This window comes from Polypterus senegalus, chromosome 8 (assembly GCF_016835505.1).
Source record: "Polypterus senegalus isolate Bchr_013 chromosome 8, ASM1683550v1, whole genome shotgun sequence".
NCBI classification, from domain to species: Eukaryota; Metazoa; Chordata; class Cladistia; order Polypteriformes; family Polypteridae; genus Polypterus; species Polypterus senegalus.
This window is the reverse complement of record NC_053161.1, coordinates 175884013-175892636: the sequence shown is the minus strand read 5'-3', so window position 1 is coordinate 175892636 and position 8624 is coordinate 175884013. Positions and strand designations below refer to the sequence as shown.

The window sequence follows — 8624 nt, the reverse complement described above, 5'->3', positions numbered from 1 at the left end:
AGTAGATACTGCAGCACACCAGAGTAAAATGGGCGTGAATATTATTTTCAACTTCAGCCAATCATATATTAAATATGAGAACGTCAGGCACTGAACAGCCAATCGAAAATGTAACCGTCGCGGCCAATCACCTTTTTATTTAACAAATCTCCAATCGGTGTTACTTGTCATTCATGCTGCACTTTAGCCAATTGCCTTATGGATACGTAAAAAGAAAGATGGCAGTGATTTGTAAAGGTGGACGGTCAAGATAAAGTTACTGTAAGAGACGGAGTTTATATTTGTAAAATAAATCAGCGACGATAGTCTACTAGTGCCACTATCTTACACGACAGCAATGTCGAGTGCATTATTAAGACTGCAGTGTATTTTTACCACCGTCATTTATTATTAGCGGTTCTGAAAAAATAATGATAATAAAAGTCTGGATATGAGATATTTATCGTTACTAAACAACGTCTGAAGAAAATTTAAATGAACGTAACAATATAAATTTGTGTCCGCCTAATTTTAATGGACTGATGTAGACTTAAGTGTGGACTCTACTTTTTTAAGTCAGTCAGATTAAAACAAATGTTTGACTGTTGTTGTTTACTCGAATATCCAAATGAAATCGTCGCCTACATTTAACTGTCACCTTAAAGACGGGCTATAAATGTATTACAATTTTAAACGTTGAATAAACTGTCAGAGTTAAATCTTTACTTCTATAATACACAACCCTAAAATGTGTTTTATTACTTTCATGACTATTTATCAACTTTTATTTATTTAAGTATTACTAATATTCCATTGTCGCCCTTTCTGTCTGCAGATCAGCGTCTGTTCTTTGTTTACTGATGTCTGTCAAATATTCTGTGGTCTTCATGTCTGTTCTCAACACACCAGCAGCTCTAGTCAGTTTCTTGTCTGTGGATCTCGTATTCAAGTTTGTTTTTCGCTGTATTATGATTACAGAATATTACAAATCACATACTTGACACTCTCACGTTCAGGTATCAGGGAACAGACAACGTTAAGAAAGCTGGCAAAAAAATTGTGACTTGAAAGAATCCATTGGCTGTCTCTAAATGTTATCAATGTTAAATGTAAGAAACACAGTTAGTTATCATAGTACTAATAGTCACCTTTCAATTATTATTTTTATAGTCAAGTTTATTATGTTAAATGATCTGTGAAGAGCAAATATTATGCCTTAAAAAGAGTAATAATTTTACACTTTTTGTGACTGTGCACCTGTTAATCAGGGTATTCAATTATTTGACTTAATTGGACCTTTATCACGTTTGGGATTTTAAATACCTCTTTAAGATCATCAAATATATGTTTATTATAATACATATTGCTTATGAAAAAGTTACATTTAGAGAATAAAACTTGACAGATGTTTGTTTGTAGTTCATATCTCATTGAGCCTCCATTTGACTCCATCAGGTCCCAGTGGTGAGCTGAACACGTCAGCCGGTCTTTAGTGTCTCTGAGACTGGAGGAGGCCAGGAGTCCAACTGTACAGCAGGCACTGACGGGCATCAGCATCACAACTGGTAACAAGATAGAGATGACAGATAGTTCAGGTGGGCATCATTCTATATGACTACACAAGCAAACGGCATATTAAGAGCACACCGAGTCTGTATACTCCAGTATGGCCCTGACATAACAACCTGTACAGCTGTAAACGACTCCACTTTACTGGTCAGTTTACCACACAGTGCACTGAGTCTGTCACGTCTGAACCATTAAATCATTCAATCTGAACAGCTGGGAATTTATTTTGGCAATGATATTTCTGGTAAGGCATTTTATTTTCTTCTCTGTCATAGGTTTATACTAAATAAGTGGTTTACATCAATGTAATTTTCTATAGGATATATATATATATATATATATATATATATATATATATATATATAAACTGCTCAAAAAATTAAAGGAACACTTTGAAAACACATCAGATCTCAATGGGAAAAAGAAATCCTCCTGGATATCTATACTGATATAGACTGGGTAATGTGTTAGGAACGAAAGGATGCCACATCGTTTGATGGAAATGAAAATGATCAACCTACAGAGCCCTGAATTCAAAGACGCCCCAAAAATCAGAGTGAAAAATTATGTGGCAGGCTAGTCCATTTTGCCAAAATTTAATTGCAGCAACTCAAATTGTACGCAGCACTTTGTATGGCCCCTGTGTTCTTGTATACATGCCTGACAACATCGGTGCATGCTTCTAATGAGATGACAGATGGTGTTGTGGGGATCTCCTCCCAGATCTGGACCAGGGCATCACTGAGCTCCTGGACAGTCTGAGGTGCAACCTGGTGGCATTGGATGGACCAAAACATAATGTCCCAGAGGTGTTCTATTGGATTTAGGTCAGGAAAGTGTGGTGGCCAGTCAATGGTATCAATTCCTTCATCCTCCAGGAACTGCCTGCATACTCTCACCACATGAGGCCAGGAATTGTCGTGCACCAGGAGCCACTGTACCAGCATAGGGTCTGACAATGGGTCCAAGGATTTCATCCTGATACCTAATGGCAGCCAAGGTGCCTTTGTCAAGCCTGTAGCGGTCTGTGTGACCCTCCATGGATATGCCTCCCCAGACAATCATTAACCCACCACCAAACTGCTCATGCTGAATGATGTTACAGGCAGCATAATGTTCTCCATGGCTTCTCCAGACCCTTTCACTTCTGTCACGTGCTCAGGGTGAACCTGCTCTCATCTGTAAAAGCACAGGGCACCAGTGGTGCATCTGCCAATTCTGGTATTCTATGGCGAATGCCAATCGAGCTGCATGCTGCTGGGCAGTGAGCTCAGGGCCCATTAGAGGACATGGGGCCCTTGGGTCACCCTCATGAAGTCTTTCTGGTTGTTTGGTCAGAGACATTCACACCAGTGGCCTGCTGGAGGTCATTTTGTAGGGCTCTGGCAGTGCTCATCCTGTTCCTCCTTGCCCAAAGGAGCAGATACTGGTCCTGCTGATGGGTTATGGACCTTCTATGGCCCTCCAGCTCTCCTAGAGTAACTGCTTGTCTCCTAGAATCTCCTCCATGCCCTTGAGACTGTGCAGGGAGACACAGCAAACCTTCTGGCAATGACACATTGATGTGCCATCCTGGAGAAGTTGGACTACCTGTGCAACCTCTGTAGGGTCCAGGTATCGCCTCATGCTACCAGTAGTGACACTGACTGTAGCCAAATGCAAAACTAGTGAAGAAACAGTCAGAAAAGATGAGGAGGGAAAAATGTCAGTGGCCTCCACCTGTTAAACCATTCCTGTTTTGGGGGTCATCTCATTGTTGCCCCTCTAGTGCATCTGTTGTTAATTTCATTAACACCACAGCAGCTGAAACTGATTAACAACCCCCTCTGCTACTTAACTGAACAGATTAATATCCCATAAGTTTAATTGATTTTATACTATACTCTGATTAAAAAGTGTTCCTTTAATTCTTTTGAGCAGTATATATATATATACTGCTCAAAAAAATTAAAGAAACCCTTTTTAATGAGAGTATAGTATCAAGTCAATGACACTTGTGGGCTATTGATCTTGTCAGTTAAGTAGCCGAGGGGCTTGTTTATCAGTTTCAGCTGCTTTGGTGCACTAGAGGGGCAACACTGAGATGACTCCGAAAACAGGAATGAATGGTTTAACACGTGGAGGGACACCACTGACATTTTTCCCTCCTCATCTGTTTTGTCACTCATATTGCATTTGGCTATGGGCAGCATCACTACTGGTAGCATGAGGCCATACCTGGACCCTACAGAGCTGGCACAGGTAGTCCAACTTCTCCTGGGTTGGCAGGCACATCAATACGTGTCTCCCAACACAATCTCAAGGGCATGGAGGAGATTCCAGGAGACTAACAGGCAGTTCCTCTAGGAGAGCTGGACAGGGCCCCTCATAGAAGGTCCTGAACCCATCAGCAAGACCCACCAGTATCTGCTCCCTTGGGCAAGGAGGACCAGGATGAGCACTGCCAGAACCTACAAAATGACCTCCTGCAGGCAGGACACTGGTGTGATTGTCTCTGACATCTCAAACAATCAGATACAGACTTCATGAGAGTGGCCTTAAGTCCCAATGTCCTCTAGTGGGCACCGTGGAGTTCGATTGGCATTTGACTTCACTAGAATTGGCAGGTCCACCACTGGTGCCCTGTGCTTTTCACAGATGAGAGCAGGTTCACCCTGAGCACATGTGACAAACGTGAAAGGGTCTGGAGAACATTATACTGCCTGTGACATAGTTCAGCATGACTAGTTTGGTGGTGGGTCAGTGATGGTATATCTGGGGGAGCATATCCATGGAGGGATGCACAGACCTCTGCAAGCTAGACAATGGCACCTTGACTGCTGTTAGGTATCGGGATGAAATCCTTGGACCCATTGTCAGACCCTATGATGGTTCCTCCTGGTGTACGACAATGCCCGGCCTCATGTGGCGAGATGATGAAGGAATTGATATCATTAACTGCAGTGAGTATATACAGTAACACTATATGGACAAAACTATTGGGGCACCTGACCATTATACCAGCAGGGACTTTAACGACACTGCATTCAAATACATAGACTTTAATATGGAGTTGTTTTCCCCTTTGCAGGTATGACAGCTTTCACTCTTTTCTTTGAAGGCTTTTCCCAACAGTTTGGAGCAGTTCTGTGGGAATTTGTGCCCACTCATTCCATAGAGCATTTATGAGGTCAGGCTCTGATGCTGGATGAGGAGGCCTGGCTAACAATCTTCATTCCAGTTCATCCCAACGGTGTTCGATGGGGTTGAGCTCAGGGCTCTTCTTCCACACCAAACTAATCCCACAATGTTTTTATGGACCTTGCTTTGTGCACTGGGGCACAGTCATCCTGGAATAGAAAAGGACCTTCCCCAAACTGTTTCCACAATTTTGGTAGTACAGCATTGTTCAAAATGTCTTGGTATGCTGAAGCATTAAAATTACCTTTCACAGGAAGTAAGGGGCCAGGCCCAAACCCTGCCAAACAACCCCATACCATTATCCCTCCTCCACCAAAGTTCACAGTTGGCACAATACAGTCAGGCAGGTAACATTGTCCTGGCATCCGCCAAACCCAGAATCACCCATCTGACTGCCAATCAGAGAAGCGTGATTTGTCACTCCATAGAACACGTTTCACTGCCCCACAGTCCACTGGTGGTGTGCTTTACATCACTCCATCCAACAGCTGGCATTGGACTTGGTAATTCCAGGCTTGCATGCAGCTGTTCAGCCATGGAAATCCAATTTATTATATGAGCTCCTGCTGCACAGTTTTTGTGCTTACAATCATGCCAGCGGAAGCTTGGGACTCTTCGGCAATGCAATCAGCAGAGTGTTGTCATCTTTCATGCACCTTCAGCAGTTGTTGACCCCACTCAGCGACTTTATGTGGTCTGTTGCTTCATGGCTGAGTTGCTGTCGTTCCTAAACACTTACACTGTTGAAAGTCCAGCAGAGATGAAATTTCACAAACCGTGTTAGTGCAAAGGTGACATTCCATCACAGTACCAGGCTTGAAGTCACTGAGCTCTTCAGAACGACTCATTTTGTTTCACAAATATGTGTAAACAGAGACTGCATGGCTAGCTGTTTGATTTTATACACCAGTGGCAATGGGTCTGATTGAAATATCTTTACTCAAAAATTAAAGATGTGTGTCCCAGTACTTGTGTTTAACCCTAATCCTAACCCTAACCCTGAAGGACAAAGTGGGAGGCTATCACTAAGAACATCAAGCATCAGCTGTGCGGTGTTTAAGGTTTTTCTTTCCATGACAAATTGCGTGACATAGATAATTGGTGATTGGCTGTCATGGGTGATTGGGCATTTTGGAGTTTTGGTCGTGAATTCTGGTGCTTATGACCTTTGTAAAATTTAAAATCCTGAAGATTATTATTTTTCAGATATGTTTTGCAATTATTTTTTCTCTTACCAATCTGTAATTTTAGATATCTTTTCTTTTTTGCATTGCTGTGTGTCATTAAAAAAAACTGAACAGGGGCCTCTCCCGAATGTTCCTAGTCCACCTTCACTACTCACTTTGGCTTTCCAGGTTTGTCCGGGCGCCTCCCCCACCATCTGATTCAACTCACCACCAGGTGGTGGTCATTTGACAGCTCCGCCCCTCTCTTCACTCAAATTTTCAGAACAGATGGCCGCAAATCCAATGATATGATTATGAAATCTATTATAGATCTTTGGCCTAAGGTGCTCTGGTACCAAGTACACTTATGAGCCACCTTTATGTTTGAACATGGTATTTGTTATGGACACACCACACCTAGCAAAGAAGTCCAATAACAAAACACCACTCTGGTTTACATCAGGGAGGCCATTTCTCCCAATCATGACTCTCCAGGTGTCTCCTTCATTAACCATGTGGGCGTTAAACTCTCCCAGCAGACCTATAGATTCTTCAGCTAGGACCCTTTGCAGTATACCCTTCACTAATTCCAAGATGGGCCGGTACCACAAAATGACAATTGATGCATAGGCACATATGGCAGTCTGAGTCCTTCCTCCCTTCCATAACCTTCAGCCACACAATGGCAGCCCTCTCTCTCACTCTCTCTCCAGGACAAACTCCAACATGACACAATCCAGGCATGGACTTGATAAGAAGCTCACTTCTAGCTGATGTGTTACCCACTGGGAAACTCCAGAGTAAAGGAGAGTCCAGCTTCATTTGAAAGGTTTACTTCAAGAACCAAGTAAGTGGGTGGATGTGAGCTCAGCTGTATCTAGTTTGTATCTCTCCACTTCACCCACCAACCTCAAGAGAGGTGACATTGTAGATCCCAAGAGTCAGTTTATATGTCTGGGTTCCAGGCCACCAAGACCTTTCCCTTCAACCACCGCCCAGGTCATATTGCACCAGGCCCCTATTCCTCCTCAGACGGAGAATAGGAGACGATTGCCCTCAAGAGAAGAGAGAGAGAGACATGCGTGCACGCGAGAGAGAGAGAACCATCAGCTCAGTTGTGATCACATGACGCTCAGCAGACAAAGTGTATCCATACTACTCGTATTGCAAGACATCGCTCGTTTATCAAGTCAAAATTTATTAAAAAATTTAGCTCACAAAACACTCGTAAACCAAGTTACTCGTAAACTGAGGTTCCACTCTATCTGCAAGTCCAGCAGTAAAAATTCCCGGGACTCCACAGTCTGCAATCCAGTCTCCTAGTTGTGCTCGTAGAGTAAAAACATCTGCAGGAGGTGTGCACTGTGAAATCTGAGAATTAAAAGATATTAGTGTTTGACAAATGATGCAAATGCAGTACTGCCCATAGATAACTTAATTTCAAAATTACCTGACTAATCATTTCATGAATATCAACATTTGGAAAATGATGGCTGTTAAACTTTTCCAGTTTTACTGTCTGGCCACACATCAGCTGGAACAAATGAGGATCCAAGGCTTTAATTCCTGGCCCACCATGGATTATAGACCAGGCTATAAGCTTGCCAACTGTATAGAATTTGCTGCTGTCCAAAGCTGCCTGGTCATACGTGAAAAAAAGATGTCCTCCCAAACCTTTAAAAACTCAAAGCAATGTCTGGACATCTATCAATAACAATCTATCATAAAGAAGGGGAAGTTCAAAGAACTGTCAATACATATATTAAGTGGAGAAACTAAGCATTCCATTATGTGCATAAGTCATATTAAACAATCGCTCTCTCTCTCTCACACACACACACAGTAAAAGACTCCAAACCTGAAGAACTCTCTTGAGGTCCGCCATAATCATCAGCTGTTTCACCAACATATTCACTGACTGGTGTTTTATGCCATGCAAAGTAACTTTTTGCCAGGCTGCACAGGCACTAGGCAGTATTTTCTTCCGTCGTGCCAATTACTGTGAATTTGCTGTCCTCATTGAGGTTTTCCATCTGTAAGGTTCTTAATATGCTGGCCATATCCACGTCTTCCTGTCAATGAATTAAACACCTGATTAATTTCAAACAAGAAATTATTGATGCATTTCACACACATTGACAGAGATGTAACTCACGTCAACATAGGTTCTAACAGGGGAGCCCAACACGACTATGTCATCCTCAGAGTCTGAGTCATTAATTAAGAAGGCTTTCCTAAGCTGCAATAAGAAAGAAACAAAACTCAGTATATTTTTTAAAAACTGTAGCATAAAATGTATTCATAAAACTATTTGTCAACCTACCACATACAGTGTCACTCCATTTATATCCTCTGCATAGCGTAAAAGCCCCCTATTCACATTTTTACTGTTGCTAGGCATGCATACCATCTTTATCTTAATTTTTGGTTGGAGTTAAATGCTGAGATTTGGTGACTCTTCCAAAGTCATCAAGATGTACAAATGAGGAGTAGACAGAAGTGGTCTAAATCTAGGGGGGCCACAATCTCGTGAAGTTACAAATCATTCAAGTGATCCGTGTCCTCTCCAGACCCTCTAGTTTCAAAGGGGAAGTTCATAATTTCAAGTTTGACATTTGAACTCACTCAATATTACATAAATATCTAATACATACCTACTGCTGGAGATGTTCTCACTGTTCGCAGAATGATGTGATTGTCTATCCCCGCTGTAAGTAACCTCCAAACAAA

General features: G+C 42.1%; 1 long non-coding RNA gene across 1 annotated transcript; it reads right to left on the bottom strand.

Annotated features, from left to right (window-relative positions):
• Window positions 1-7095: 7095 nt before the first annotated feature.
• Window positions 7096-8303, bottom strand: LOC120533480. Its single transcript, XR_005634499.1, has 3 exons — window positions 8050-8303; window positions 7345-7966; window positions 7096-7265 (listed from the first exon to the last, which is right to left on the bottom strand). It is a non-coding gene; the product is annotated as an uncharacterized LOC120533480 (long non-coding RNA).
• Window positions 8304-8624: the final 321 nt, after the last annotated feature.